The sequence below is a fragment of the Fukomys damarensis genome, unplaced genomic scaffold (assembly GCF_012274545.1).
Source record: "Fukomys damarensis isolate Sample0158 unplaced genomic scaffold, DMR_v1.0_HiC HiC_scaffold_27, whole genome shotgun sequence".
NCBI lineage: Eukaryota > Metazoa > Chordata > Mammalia > Rodentia > Bathyergidae > Fukomys > Fukomys damarensis.
Genome location: NW_022900939.1, coordinates 40,054,305 through 40,070,626, shown reverse-complemented (window position 1 = coordinate 40,070,626; position 16,322 = coordinate 40,054,305). Strand labels below are relative to the sequence as shown.

The window sequence follows — 16,322 nt, the reverse complement described above, 5'->3', positions numbered from 1 at the left end:
ACACATTTAGTTAGCTTTAAATTATGTTATAACCGACAATAAAATGTTTGGATGTAAGCAATGAGTGTTGTGATTAATTGAATTTTTGGTTAAAATATTAATAATCTGGTACATTCTGTTTTATTTATCCCTTGTGTTGAAAATATTTCTTCTCATACCATTTTATTTAATTAATTAATTGTATTTAATTTAATTAATTTAAAAATTTGTTGTAATATATTTTCTTTCTGTGTATGGTTCTAGTGGGTTTTTCAGGTCCAAGTCTGAACATCAATAATCACTTTGTAGTATAGCTTATGTGGCCACTGGTGTTTCACTGAGCTCAATTTTCAATCTCTCTCTCTCTCTCTCTCTCTCTCATATTGAATACATAGCCTTTGCACAGAGCTACACCCTCAGATTTCTTTTTAGAGATTGGGTCTCGCTAAGTCATTAAGTTGCCCAGGCTGGCTTGAACTTAGTTTTTCTGCCTTAGCATCATGAGTGGCTGCTCAACTGTCAATATCTTGATCAGGAAATGAGATATAGACATATTTCCCAGGATTGGGATTCGCATATACTAAAGGGAAGGTTCCAGGAGCGCCAATAGGAAAGGTCTCGTCTAGTGAGGATGGGAGGACGAGACAGTCAAAAATCCAACAGAATGCAAAATTTAATTTATGAGTGAGAAGGAAGATATGGCCACAGATAGAACAATATTTCAGATCTAGGAAGAAAATGACTTGGGATGATTTGGGTGTAGATAACCTGGATAGACACATTGAAATTAGAACTGTCTTCCCTGAAGAAGATGAAGTAGGAAGGACATACAGGGCCCTGTTCTCCAAGGAGCTGGGGAATGTGAAGAGAAGACACAGATAAAAACCGAAGTAGAAGTACCTACTCATATTAGGATGCCACTTGGTGACAGTGGTACTTGCTACAGGGCTGAGGATGTGGATTCCCCCTGGAAATGTGCTATGCCTGTGGATTTGACCAGGTCAAGATGTAAGGGCATGCTAAAGATGTAAATGGCCCTAGACAGCAGTGGGAGAATCTTCAGAGGGAAGCAGTCAAGCAGATGGTTTCAGTGTCAGAGGATGTGCTAGAAGGACCGTTCCAGACACTTTAATTCCACTGACGTGTCTCCATACACACGGGAGGCATCAAGAGCTTCCAGAGGTACATCACACTGGAAATCTTTCTAGACCTCCTCTCTCCTGCTCATGTTTCCCCACCAGTTCTCTCTACATGTTTCACTACTTTAGATTCTTTAACAGCTGCATATTTCTAGTTTTTCTTTTAACTCTTAACTCCCTTGCCTTTGACTAAGGTTCTTAGTGTCTTTCAAAATATGTTGAGCCTCTTTCTAGGACATGGCTTGAAAATCCACTCTGATCCTTCACATATGGTAGACTTTGTATGTTATCAAGGGACCCATGGTCTGAATGGTGTGTATGCTGTAACCTGTAGATCACTGAATAGTCTTGAACTTGAGTTATATTCTAGAAATGACTTGTTTAAATAAATCCATGATGTGGATTGGTTTTCTTCGGTTCAGTTCAATGCCCTTATATCAAACCTCTATTATGAGCTGGGGCACTGGCCAAAGTTCTGAGCTGCAAACATGGAAGAATGGGGCTCAGTTTCTGCAGTTGAGGGGGCTGGGGCTTGGGGGTGCAGAATGCACAAGGAGGAGAAAATTATATTAGCCTTTGGAGGATGCTTTGAAGGCATCTACAGGTGCATTTTCTAAGAGGAGGGTGCCGCTTAACCAAGATAATGGAGACATTTATCCCAACCTAAAGAAGGGAAGATTAGAGAGCTCTATGGGGTGGTTCTCTCCTTTGCTTCTTTGTCATAACATAAAAGATTTAGAAAGTTTCTCTTCAGATAAAGTTTTATCCTATGGTCATAAGTATAATAATGAAATAAAAGTATAGAGCTGTCCATGAAATAGTTTAAATGGACAATTTTCATCACACCGCTCTCGAGGTGTGGTTAAAGCATAGTTTCAGGAATTATCTGTCATTTACGTCATTTAGAGGCTATATTCATGTCTCCTAGCCTTGGTGCGCCCAAGTATGATTACAGATAATCATTGCTTTGCAAGTGTGTCAGTTATGAATTTATTGCTTCTTAGTTCCAAACGTGCCCTTCAATACACACTCACTGAGAACAGAATTCCTTCCGGTACTTCTTGTTTAAAGTGAGTGCAATGTTCAGACTTCTCACGCGAGGCTGTGAAAGGGTGCTGGGAAGGAAGAGGTTTTCTGCAGCTTCTGGTGTGGTACAGGAGAGGAGCAGCACAGGTTATGAGGACGGTGGGTGGAGCCTGGACCAGCCACAGGTGGTCCTCCTGCGATTTTGTAGCCTTGGCTTGACAGTGTCCTTTCTGGGTCCCTCGTCCTGGAAGCCAGAACTCTGTGCAGCATGCACAAAGCCATCGTGGCCCAGCGTGTCTCACGACACACAGTCATTTGTTTTGCAATCTCGTGCACATTTCCCACACTCTGAAGGCTGCGGCCCCGGTCAGAGCCCACGTTCTCAGCTCACGCGCAGGATACCAGCGGCGATCACCTGCTCCCCACCCGAGCTCTGGAGGGCAGCCTGTCCGGGCTCCCAGCAAATAAAGGCCCACTCCAGCCTGGGCAAACCATCACTCTCCTGGGCTCTCTGGTGACTGTTGCACTTTCTCCGGTGTCCTCTGATTCCCTTCCAAGATTGTCTTTCCCCGGGCACTCTCCCTAAGCTCTGGGCTACTGTATAGTTTCCTTATATCTTGTGATTATTCTTTTATCATTGTTTAATCATTCCTTTTGCTCCATTTCTACTGTTTAACCCACTGTGTGGATTCTATCTCCTGTTTGGACTCAGACTTTTATAGTAAGTTTATAATGAAATGAGTACGAATCAATGTTAGCCCAATAAATGACAGCAATTATAGCTCATCTGGTTTCTTTTTTACACTCTTCTCACACAAACCTTAAAACTTATAAGCGTGTATGTTTAAGCGCTTGGGTAAGAGTGTGACTGTTAACACAATTCTACTTGCACTTCTTCTTTAAGTTTGCTACGCATCACCTGTTACAAAAAATGCGGAAGGTGGAGCCAGAGGAGGTTTTAAGATCACTTAGTTGGCTCCACATGAAGGGCCTGACTCACAAGCAAACCGAGGTTCTCACTCAAACTCACACAGTTAACTCAGGTGAGACCTCTTAAGGACCAGCCTGGAGCTCTCTCTGCGCAAGTTTAAAACAGAGTCATCTGATGGTTGTCCTAGCTTCCTCTGGCTGCTGTGACAAATCTCCACAAGCAGAGTGGCTTCAGACAAGAGAAAGGTATCCCGGCACAGTTCTGGAGGCCAGAAGTTCCAACCCCAGCAGGCTGTGCCTCCTCTCAGGGCGGCATCCCCTCCGCCTCACCCAGCTGCCAGTGGCTGCCCCCAACTCTTCTCACACTGGCTCTCCTCTCTGCTTCCCAGCGAGGATGCTTGTCTTTGGATTTAAGGCCTGACTGAGGTCCAGCTCGAGAGTCTTCATTACATCTGCAAAAGCCTCTTTTCCAAAGGAGCTAGTGTTTGCAGGTTGTGGGACTGAAAACATCGGCCTACCTTTTGGTAGGGCACCGCTCGGTCCATTACAGTTTTTAAAAAAATAGATTTAGATCCCCAACGTGCCACGATTCACCACTCCATTCACTCACTTCATATGTTTCTAACAGTTATTTATTCTATGGGTAGATTGCCTGCCAGCGTGATTTGCTTAGATTTCATAGTAGCAGTCATGTTGTGTGAACTTAACTTGGGAAGCATTTAGTCTTTTGGGTAGCACACATTCTAACCAGTTGGTGCATGGAGCTGATAGGCTGAGCTAAGGCCAACTCCTCTGTGGGAGAGGTTGCTGGTTATGACCCCTGACAACAAGGGAAGCAGCTGGGCAAGTGACTGTTTCACTAATAGCTAACCCTGACTAAGCTTTAGAACACTCCTAAACGTCTGAGGTGTGAGGACCATGTGTGGGAAGAGTTTGTGGTCAGTATGTTGGGTACTTTCCATCCATTTGCTGCTGACATCTGTAGAAGAGTCTTCCTATATCCTATAGCTTTCACTCCTCTTCCCCATGCTTATTCCCGTTTCGGTAGAGTTCTTTTTACGTAATCATTAAATTAAATGAAATTAATTTTGAGAGTAGTGAATAGCCACTGTTTGAGTAGGAATATGGGCTATGGTTATGCAAGAGAGAGAAAGACATGCTGTGCTTGCGTAGGAACTCTGGTTAAAAAATATGTATTTGATTCAGGATAATTACACTAATTTATTTTGGATCGTGTACAGCTGGGAATGCCAGGACACTCGCCCCTCTGCAGCCCAAACTGGACACAGCTCTGTGAAACTGTGCTTTCCGGTAAGTCACTTAATTCTACTTCCTACTGGTACTGGTGGTAAAGAAAAAGCATAAGTTTTAGAAGTTAATTGGTAGCTATCTTTCCTCCCACATCTGTTTGCCTTTATTTTGGGGACTATGCCAGCACTAGTGGTAATAATGTTTTCTAAGCCAAATTTAGGACTTTTAGGATACAAATTAAGTTGAATCAACTGAAAGCAAATTTCTGATGACTGCATTTGCCAAATTAAATTTCCAAATACAAGTTACGTGTTTTCCTGTAGCAGCTACACCAGAACAAAAGCTAAACCCTGCCTTCTAGACAATGGACTTCCCACCACAGAGTACTCTGTTTTCTTCCTCCTAGTACTTAGATGGTGTTAAGCATCCCTGAATCTTCATATATATATATATATATATATATATTTTCTCATTGGAGAAACTCAGAATCTCCTTGATAAAGGACAAAACCCCATGTATTTGTTCCTGACACACAACTGCTGTGCCATCTTTTACTGTAAAGAGCTTTTTAATTCCCATAACTTCTGATAGACAATGCCAATCAAGATCTTCTTTTTAACACCTACAAATATTCATTTTACCAGAAGATCATAGGTAATAGAAATAGCAGTAGGTGAGAGATTCGGAGTGAACCACAAACAGGGTGTCCTGTCACTCGGAAAGAGCTGCTCCTCAAAACTGCAGGCGTTGGCTAGGGAACGGGATGAGGAGTGTCAGCTGCTGTCTTAGTTCCCGCCTTTACTTCTTTAGAAGTCTTTTTCTGCTGCTTTTTGCGTGGTATTCTGCGACGTAGAACTTTTCTCTTTAAGTAAGCCTTTTGCTCTTCCACACCTCTTTCTTAAAGGATTTACCTCTTCTCTTGAGGTTAAAAATAAACCTTTTCTAGTGAGTGACTGCACTGAAAGTGGTGGCTTCTTATATTGTGAATGGAAAGGTAAATTGGTGGAATAGCTAAGAAAATTAAAATAGGTATAAAAATGCTAAAGCGGCTCATATCATTTGACATGTGTGGCTTACATTATCAGAGAGGCAAGCAAGTTGTTTATATTTAAAGATTTCCATTACACCATATTATTCATAATAGTGAAAACTTAGAGACTCAAACTCCCTAATATAGGTTATTAGTTTAATAAATTATGAAGTATTTACATAATTACTTACTAAGCATGCATAAAAATAATGTTCTGAATAATGTTTAGAAAAGATAAAGGTTTCATTTGAAAGATTAAACTGTTTACAGCCATACACAGAAAAGTATGTGTTATGTTATTCCAATTATATTTATAAAAATTATTGATACTCAAAAAACATATGACAAGGAAATGCTCTGGCGTAGGTGACATTAGGAGTAGTATTTTTTTCACTTTTTGCTAAATTTTCATGTGTGGAAATTATGTGCATTATCTTAATACTCAGAAAAAATAAATAACACATCTTGCAGAGATCATTCACATTGATTATAACACTCAAGAAAACTACATCAGTTTATTAGGTGCTAGTAAACCACAGCTGTTTTTTTTTTCAGCTTTAATTGAGTGGATTGGTACATTTTAGGGATACAGTACAGTTACATTCATTGTTGGGATCTTGTACCTCTACATGACAGGTCTTGGTCCTCATTTTTCCCCTTGTCCCTGCCCTCCCTTCACCTCCTCCTCCCCTCCCCATCTACAAACACTTTATTTTCATCTTTTCATTCTCTCACATTTTTTTCTTTTCCCTTTTTACTCTTCCCCTACCCATTCCACCTTCCCTACACCTTTAGCTCCTTTCTTCCCATAATTTTTTCTCCTTTTACCTATCTATCTTGGCCTTTTAATCCTGTAATTGTAGGACATGTTATTTACTTTAGTCTCTTTCTTCTTTTTCATTTCTTCCTGTTTATTTAGAAGAAGAAGAAAAAAGCAACTCTTCTCTTACACAGAAACTCAGAAATCTAAGATACAGAAAGAGCCCTCGGCTATTTACTGTGTAGCCTTATGTTCTCAAGTAATTCTTTCAAGCTTTATGGCTAGAAGGTACTCTGTACCACAGAGACTATGGTTCACCCTTTTTATCATCTTTACGTATACTGCATGAAAAACGGAGGTGTAGAGAGATTGAAGAACAGGTCTGAAGTCAGAGAGCGAGTTAACCACTAAGCCGTCTGGGACTCCAGAAGCTAACAGGGCATGTCATGTACTCAAGCTGCTCCCGATTTCTGTCTTCTGATTCCCTAGCCCATAAGTGGGTCTGACTGTCCGTTCTCTGACAGAAAGCATGTCATCACACCACAGCATCTCTCTGCAGAGAAGGAATCATCATTCAACACACCCCACAAGTGACAGTGGTAAAGGTAAACTCCCAAAGCCGGCACGTTAGCATTAGAACCACACGCTGGGATGTCGGTGACATCTAGCAGCATCACTGAATTTATAAATCTTGATTATTCGATACCAAGCAAATCTGGTAAGAGCTTTTAATCCAATCGTAGCAACTTCATTGTAACAAAATCTGAACTCAAGGTCTTCCTCCACTCTCCCAGGGCTTTACCACGTACCGTACCGATGAAGCGGGACAGGAACCAGCGAGTTACACCCCTTCTCCCTCACACTCCCTGTCCAATCGCCGCAAAGCTTTACCCTGTGAACGCCCAGTTGTCCCCACGACCCCTCTCTCCTGGCCTTCATCACACCAACTTCCTTTAACCTCAGAGCCTCCGGACTTTCACGTCCACCCGAGACGAGCTTTGAGCGATGCAGACCTGATGGTCAGGCGCTCCTGCCGGGCAGTGCCACTGTCTTTCTTGGCCATGACGAAGAAGGGGAAGCACTGAGCATGGCCTCAAGGCCTGCTCTGCTCCTCGCCCAGCCTCCCCACCCCGGCGCCCTGGCTGGCTCTCAGCCCCATCCTCACCGTGCTCCCTCCTCCAGCCCTACTTGTGTGTGCCTTGCTTCTCTGCCAAGGCACACGCAGCACACACAGTTCACACATTCTTTTCCTCCAAGGAACGCTCCTCGGGGTTCAGGTTGTCGCTCAGTCTTTATTGCTTCCCTCTGGGAAGCCTGCTAGCTCACCCTGCCGTAGAGAAAAATCACTACTGTATGCCGTCAGGGCTCTTCCCTTTTTTCCTTCTCAGTAGGCTCAGTTTGTGCACTGATTTGATTAATGTCTCTCCATTTGACGTTCCATTTGGTGACAGGCTTCAATTTTTTGCGCATGGCGTATAAAAGACACGCTTTTTTTGTTGAATGAAGAAATCAATAAAGTTGTATTTAATATTCTACAAGGGTCTCACGTATATTAGGGAGCCAGCCTACATTTTCTTCTCTTGGTGTTTGTTGTTTGTGAAGAGGCCCGGCTTCCATTAAAAAGCAGTCGTTCATCTGTTAGCTTTGAGGAAATCGCAGACCTGTTTGGGCCACTGGCCCTCAAACATCCGCCGTCCGAGCTCCACTGGACGCGGTGACGCTTGGTTGTCTCGGCACATATGCGCTCAGCACCCTCTCCCATCCCACGGCAGCTCTTCCAAAGCCAATGGACCTCTTTGCCTTGCCCGTCATCCCCACCAGCTTCAGCCTTCTGGGCTGCAGGGTCTCACCAGAAGGCACGATGGTCCGTCACGACGGTCGGCACCTCTGCCTCCCTCCCTCCCTCCTGATCCATGTGCCTCTCACTCCTCCAGGGAACACCCTGGGCCCATCTCCTCGTCTTTCGTTTCTATTCTCAACTTCTGTTTCACTGGCTCGAACCCTAGAAAATACGTTATGACAAAAATGTTACAAGTGGAACATAACAGATAAATACACCGTTAATAAAACCAGGAACATGTCTTGGTGAAATGTAAGGAAATTAGATGTGCTGTATTCTATATATCTACGTGTCTGAATTTTGTTAACAGCACTTAGGCTAGAAGTGCTGATGATACTTTCTCTTTCTTGAGCCCTCTAAGTTCTCATCCCCACACGATATTCTCAGTCGTTAATTTTAGTGAGTGTTTCACAGAGATAAAATGTCCAGCTCTGCTGAATAGCCAGCCCATCGGCCTATGTGAGAACAGGATCTGTTCATCTCCTGTGTCTGGGACAGACTTGTTCCTTTCCCTTTTGGTACAGAAGCTTCCCCATTGGCCCCCTTCTAGTTGTAGTCTTTTATGGATCACTTTTATTTTCCTTTTAGTTGAATTATTTCCATAATCTGGTCAATATTTTAGAATAGTTCTAAATAGAATAGTTCCAAATAAAGATTCTAGTAGGCATTGGTTCAGTAGGAATAGAGTGGACCGCAGGGTCTGTATCTCTTTGTGGGGGTTGGGATTTGTACACTTTCGAGACAAAATTTTGGTCTATGGTCCATAATTTGGGGACACCTATTTTAAAAACATTGCCTTAGTAACCTCATCCTAACTCATTTGAACTTTTGGCAAATAACTCATGTTAACATTGGGAAAATACTAAACAGATTTGGTCCCAAATTAGCAAAAGCATTCTGCATAGATTTTTTTTTTTGTTTTGTTTTGTTTTGTTTTGGTACTGGGGATTCTACTCCACTTCTATTCTTGCATTGATTGTTCTGGGTTAAGTTTCTTTCTGTTATTTCCATTTAACTTACTTTAAGCGGGGTAGAAAGCTATAGAAACTGTTCACCAGCATGTTGAATATACCTGGATCAGGCAGAGGAATCTGGAGATGGCAAGAAATCTTAGCCAGAAGAAAAAGTGGAAGACCAGAAACAGAGTAGAAGCAAGCCTGGCCCAGGGCCCTTATGAAAAGCAGCAGCCAGGCAAAGTTATGGATCACAAGTATGAGAAATGTTCAAAGCAGGGTCACGAACATGAACTAAAAATTAAAACCAGTCCATCAGTGGAGTCGTTCCTATAAAATAGTAATTACTGTGTAGCATGTATTTTCTGTGCCTATACAGCTCTTGCTGGAGAAAAAAAGTCTACAACTGTAATATTTGTGCTATTTATTTGTGCTGTTTCTGTCATATGTATAGATGGGAAAGTGCAGGGCTAAAGCAATCGGATGAAAAAGCCTGTCTGCTCATTGATTTTAGTATCTTCTTATTCTTTAAAATTGCTCCATGTCTGGGCTGGGGATTCAACTTAGTATTTCCATGCCTGCCTCGCAGATTCAAGGTCCTAAGTTCGATCCCTGGTACCTGCCCCTCCTAACTGTTCCATGTCAAATCCTGGATTTGGAAATTTACCGCTTTGCCTTTACCCTGAAATCTCTTCCCTAACTAAACATGCTTTCTACTAGCTCTTCATGGCAATGCCTCCCATTCCCCCATTTCCGGGCCTTCCCTCCTAGCTGGACTCAGCGTATGGGCTGAGCTGCTTGTAACACTGCTTTTCTCTGAACCCCAACTGCCACCATTTCTTCCCCCAGCTGCCTGCTGGCAAATCTGGAATGGAGGGGCCCAGCAGCGTTCGTCCCCACTCGGTCTCCTGTCGCCAGCCAGTGCTTGCCCTGAGCTGGTGTAATTGCTACAGTGGACCCTTGACTTATGGACTCAATTCGTTCAGGAGGGCTGGTTGTAACTCAGATCGGTCAGTTGAAGGCTCAGGCTCCTCTCCACAGCCGTCAGAGTCTCTCTCCTGTTATGGGCAGATCTCAGCGTCCTTAGAGAGACACTGGCCCAGGATTTCTCTGTTAACCCCACCCAGGAGAGGATGGTGTGATGTCCCTTCTGGAACTCTTTGAGGGTTAAATCTGTATCTGAGACCATCTGCAAGCACAAGTGGCGGGCATTTGGGTCATAACTGAAGATTTTGGTTGTAAGTTAAAACTAAAATTCTGGTCATAATCCAAGTTGTTTGTATGTCAGACTGGTCGTAACTCAAGGGTCCACTGTACTGGATTTGTCTCTTTACCTCATTGCAACACATCCTTTCCTCGTGACTCTTCTCTTTCACAGACCTCCTAAAGTTCCACTTCTGCTCCATTTCTGAAGAGGTCACTTTTCCTTTTACTTTGCCAGAAGATAAAGATCACCAGTTCCTTGATTTCTCTTTCTTTTGTTATTTTAGGAAAGAATCAAAACCTCCCTGACAACAATGCTTATGATGGTAAATAATATGTCCTCCACAGGATCAGTAAGCCAAGGACTAAACCCTTCCTTGCAGATGTGTCCTGTCCGAGTGTCAGAATGTTTACGTGTCCTTTCATTTCAGCGCTGTAGGTGGTAGATAGGGTGCTTTCTAGTTCAAGGACTTCCAGCGATTAGAGTAGAAACAAAGACGATACCAAGTATTACAACTGCACTAGATGTTAGGAAATCTTTTAATAATTCCACATAGGTGGCAGAAATGTCCACATTTACCAGGCCATGTGCTTTGCGCTACTTTATAGGCAGCATGTGATTTACAATTCCCGGTAACTCTCCAAGGCAGGGCTTTTATAATCTACCTGTTACCAATGAGGTGCCTGGGTTCCGGAGAAGTTAGATCCTTTCCTGAAGACATAGAGATGGTAATTCACAAGGGAGGGCTCCAACACAGGGCACAGACTCCAAGTCCAAAGCGGTGACCATTCTTCTACACCGCTTCTGACTTAATCCCTTGTGCTAAAAATGGCATGGCAAGTGGAATTTGAAGCATTTTATTAAAGCATTATATACATAAAGAAAGATGCACCTACCAGAAGTGTATGCCACATTCCATTGTCAAAAACTGACCTCGCCCAGGTAAAGAAACAGAACATCATCAGTACCCCAAAACCCCTATCTCCCCATTCTCAAGGCTAAACACCACCCTGAGTCTGTTTTGTCTGCTTTTCTGATGAATGGGCTCATACGGTAGCTGTCTTGTGGGTTTTGCTTCCCACACTTGTTAAGCTCGTGAAGTTCACACTGATGCATACACTTATAGATTACTTCTTTTCATTATGATGTAACTGAATGTGATTTTTATTGTATTAAAAAAAGGATGGGGGCGGGTATTTGGCTCAGTGGTTCCACCCTCTGCCTTGCAAGTGCAAGGACCAGAGTTTGATCTCCAATACCAAGAAAAAAAAAAAAAAAAAAAAAGACTTCTGTGCCTGACACAGAAAAAACCAGATTCCCAAAATATTGTCATTTAAGAAATAGATGCAAGAAAATGGGAAGGAGACCAACAGTTGGAAGGGGCAGGCAGGGAAGGAAAAGATAGGGGGTGAAAAGGAAAGAAAGAAAGAAAGAAAGAAAGAAAGAAAGAAAGAGAGAGAGAAAGAAAGAAAGAAGGTAAGAAAGAAAGAAAGAAAGAAAGAAAGAAAGAAAGAAAGAAGGAAAGAAAGAAGGAAAGAAAGAGAGAGATTAAGATGTATTATGTACATGTACCAACTCCCCCTGACAATTGTAATCATTGTGTCCTGCCAACATGTGCCAATAAAAAGTTTTTAAATATAGCAGCTTTGATGGAGAATGATACAGTCTGTTTAAAAAGATCGCCATCAAAGTGAGTGAATTGTATGCTACTGTTTAAATTTTTAAAATTTAATAATAATTTAAATTTTATAAATATTGAAATGTTGCATTCAAATGGTTTTCCTTCTAATTCAAAAGTTTCTTTAATCAGCCTTTCAACTATGGAAGTATGAACCTACAGGGAAAGTAAAGTTTTATATCCCATCAGCAATGAAAATTTTCTTTCATTAAAATGCTCACTGCTCTAGGGCTTTTTATCCTTTTACTATTGCCTCCTACTTTTCTACCCATAGATTTCGAGTTAAACAAAACTAACAGAAACAAATACAGCTTCCAGTCTATTTTTTGCACGAATATCCCAGAAGCAGTCTTTTTGCCCCAGTAAGAACTAAGGCACGGAAATTCATAGCGTACTGTACTTACTATTTTAAAGGTATGGCCCCACTGATTGCTCTGTTTTCTTCTTTGGTGAATTCCCGTGATGGTGAGCCATCCTCCGAGTCCCGATCCTTAGCAGGGCGTTGGTTGCGAGCTTCTAGAAACGTCCCGGGCAGGCTTTCCTTTTTTCTCTGCTTCTGGTCTTGCATTGATTTTTCTGGGCTGAATCCTTTGCAACCTCCTCTGCCTAATTCTGGTAATTTCAACATAATATTGGTCATTCTGGCTGTATTAGTCTTCCTCTGGTCCAAAGCCTGAAGGCAGCGGATTGCTTGTCAGCTGGGATTTGGTTTCTTTCGGAGAGGGCACAGAGACTCATTAGGCCTGGCTGATTTATACTCGAGCAGTGATCTTCAGCCTTTACTGGTCTGTGTCATCACACAGGCTGCTTTTGGAAAGTTCTGAAGCCCAGGTCCCTGCCCTAGCGATTCTGAATTAATTGGTGTGGGGATTAGCTTAGATATCTGGATTTTAAACATTTTTGTAGCCAAGTATGAGAAATACTGGTACAAGACTGTTACATTTGCCCCCTCTTTTTTCTCTGAAGTCCAAGATACTCAGAAGATTCCTGTTTGACAAGAACTTTGTGGTGATACTAACTAACATGTTAGTGCTGTCCTTTTGCTACCTAAGATTTCTGCTCAACTGACAGATACCCTGGACTTCTCATCTGAGTTCTCAATCTGGTTACCGGTTTAGTTGGACTTCCTCCTTACTGCCTCGTTTCCATACTAGGATCCGTCTCCTCCCACCCCACCTGGCTCCTCCCAGGAGTACCCAACCCTGCTGCTGTCACTGGGAGCCCAACCTTGATTCCAGACCCGTGGACCCTCTGAGAGCCCTCGGCCCCCAGCCAACGTCTTGGGGCTCCCTCTGTTATACTCTACTTACCACGCTTGCTTTAACACATTTCACTTCTGGGTTCTGGTGGCCTCTGCTGCAGTTTGTGTACACTGTGGCGTGACTCTGAGGCAGGAGAGCTGCTTTCTAGGGTTTCTCCAGGTCTTCTGGTCTTCTGGCTTTCTAGGGTAGCTTCTCATAGCAACAGAATTCTTAGCGACATCAATTCGTTTATAAACATCCATTGAGTATCTTGTGTCTTTTTCATCTTCTTAAGTAACCAACGATTGATATGTTCATTTGGTTTGTTACTTCTGCGTTTTCATCTAAAAGAAGTCCTTAGTGAATAAATTTCACAGAGTCAATTGACTACCAATTTAAGGATATAATGGAAGTCATCAGTATCTTTGATATTGCCAAAACATATTCTAGGATCTTCAGATCCTAGAATTGCTCTTAGGCAGAGCTATTGCCTTTTAAATAATTAGCCTTTTTGATTCATGCAACAAAAATTAATCATTTATCACATAGCAGACATAGTTGCATGGATTATATACATATATGCATATGAACATAGTAACAGAATGGTATGTGACACCGGGTATACAGCTGTATATATAGGGAGATGATGATGATGATGATAATAATAATAATGAAATAGTAGAAGCATAAACCCCACATAGAGTAACTTGATTTAAAGGAAAGGGCAGTTGAAGAAGTGATAGTGAGAAGCCAACCATTTGAAAAATATATCTTTTTTCATGTGAAACAGAGTCTCACTATACAGTCCAGGCTGGCCTTGAGCTCACTATAGCACCCAGGCTGGCCTCGAACTCCTAGCAAACCTCCTGCCTCAGCCTCCCGAGTGCTGAGATGGCAGGCGTGCACCACCAAGTCCGGCTGAATAATATATTTCAACAGTTGTAAAGAAAGTTCAAGGGCCCTCCAGTCATGGGACACCGAGTGTAAGCGGATGAGGCAATGGAAAGACTTCGGGAAGATTTCAAAGGGCTGAAGCAGTAGCCTGCGTGGCTGGAAAGAAATGGGCATCCAGTGCTTAGCTCTGAGTAGGCTGCTGCTGCCGTTCAAAGGGGAGCAAATGAACGGCAAGAGAGATTCTTCTAGGCTCTCACTAGGTGGCGCTCTTTCTTCTTTGGCAGTGGTTTCCTAACAGGCGGCAGAATATTTGAATTATTGCCTAATTTTCGTGTTTCTTCTGGATGATTGATGTAAATAGGTACATCAGCCTGAGACTGGTAGCCTTTGATCTCTGTGGGTGGTTCAAGGAGTGCTAGGAATGAGGATTCTCCAGTGACACGAAAACACCAGCAGACTGAGATTACTAGGTGTGATTGTCTGGAATACTTTTTGCGTGATTTAAGTTTTCATCTGTACTTGCAATGCTTTCATTTAAGTTCCTTAAGTTTTTTTTTTACTCCTGGGAAATCCTCATGAAGTTTTTGTATATCTTGCATCTGAAATTCATCTACAAACTCTACTAGAACCAGAATTCATTTCACATCTCATTGTAGAAGCAAGAATATTAAGTTCTCAGTCTGTATCATCTCAAAGTCATACAATAGAAACTAAAAAAGATTTTTCCAATATATAGCTGAGTAAAAATGATAATTCAGCCGTTTGGAAATAGTTGAAATATATACAGCCCATAAATAAAATTATAACATGTACTGAGTCACGTGGTGGTTTTGAAATATGCAGCTTCTCAAATAAATTAATCAGAAATTATTTTTTGCCATTGATTTTGACATCTTTGGAGAAAGATTGGCAGGTATTTTAATAACATGTGCAATGAACTGACAATTTAAATCCCAAATTCTCCAGAATAATTATACTTCCAATTATCCCTAATAGTGCTGTGGATCACATTTTGTTGTTGCTGCTTCTTAATGAAACAAGAAACATTGCCAGGTTTGCCCTTTTCAGGCTCTTTATCTCCTTAGAAAAATTGTAATTATTCAGGAAAAAAATATTTAAAAGATAGTTGCAATAGAAATTCACACTTTGGCAAGGTGATAATCTTTAAGGCATTGTAATAAGAAAGAGTTTCTTTGAGACTCCCAGATAAAAGAGCCAACATTCTCACTGAAGTTTTAAGGGTCAGGATAGGGGAGGACAAGGCTAAAAACTGAAATAAGGAAGTAACCCTTAATGAGAAAGTCTGTGAGCAGCGTTCCAGAGTATTACATGTGTAATTATGGTCAGGTCTGTATATGTAGTAGGTTATAATAATATTATGAGATAAGAAGAAAGTAACAGAATAATTTTATTTTCTATTTATTGTTTACTGACGAGAATGGAGATACCCTTGAGACAAAGCTTTGAGAATTACTTTGCAAAGCGGCTTTCCTTCCCGTTTAGCATGGCAGGGCTCTCTCTTGTTGCTGGCTGTCCCTCCCTAGGCATCGGTGTCAACTGTATTATCCAGGGTCCACTAGTGGGAAGCTAAGCCTTCCACGTACGCTGTTCTGTAGGCAGGGAATGCCGTCCCTTACTGCCCGTTCTCAAGGTTCAGGTTGCAAATTGCCTTCTTTTAAAGAGTCTCAGAAGTCTCCTCTCTGCTCTCCTTTGCCTACTCCCATCACATGAAGCTGGTTTATGGCGTGATAATGCTCACCAGCTTTCTTGCTTCTCTCCTTCCAGAGTATTCACTAAATGACTTCCCTGCTCCTGGCAGTTCATGGGAACCATTTTTATTCTATCCTTAAATATGGATGGAGGAGTTAAACACTACTGTTTGCTTCACCAAAGTTCCTGTGTTACGCTTGGGATCCAAAATGTCCCCAAGAAGGTTCATTGCAGTTTGCCAGCTGATGGGGTTTTGGAAATCCCATTTCATCCGTGGATTAGTAATGATGATCTTAGGGGAGAGGGTAGAAACTTAGAGGTGGGACCTACTTGGATGACGAAGGTGTTGGGAGTTAGGTCTTTGGAAGCTGTATTTTGGCACTGGCTCTTTCCCTCCTTCCTGGCTGCTACGGGGCGAGCGGCTATGCACCACCTCACACTCCCATGATGATTTTGTGCCTCACCTCAGGGCTGCAGCAATGGAACCAGCCAGCCATGGACTGAAGCCTCTGAAACCAGGAACCAAAATAAATTTTCTTCCATAAATTGTATGCCTCAGGTACTTTGTCACAAGGATGGAAAGCTAGCACCTTCTCTCCTGCAAAATTTCACTCTTTCTAACCCCAAAGCCATTTATTGAAGACGGTGGCACTTCTGGGTAAGAGGAGTCTGTGCCCTGTGTCACTG

At 42.2% G+C, this 16,322-nt stretch overlaps 1 long non-coding RNA gene across 3 annotated transcripts in view; it reads right to left on the bottom strand.

Annotated features, from left to right (window-relative positions):
* Positions 1 to 6,121: 6,121 nt before the first annotated feature.
* LOC104857774 overlaps positions 6,122 to 16,322 on the bottom strand; it is a 33,646-nt gene continuing 23,445 nt past the window's right edge. The window contains exons 2-4 of one of the 3 annotated variants that reach the window (XR_778962.1): positions 13,101 to 13,387; positions 12,195 to 12,402; positions 6,122 to 8,117 (exon numbers count right to left, since the gene is read on the bottom strand). This is a non-coding gene — a long non-coding RNA (uncharacterized LOC104857774). Of the gene's footprint in view, positions 8,118 to 10,452; positions 10,935 to 12,194; positions 12,403 to 13,100; positions 13,388 to 16,322 lie in introns of those variants that run through there. The other 2 variants (XR_778964.1, XR_778963.1) reach the window with 2 other exon arrangements.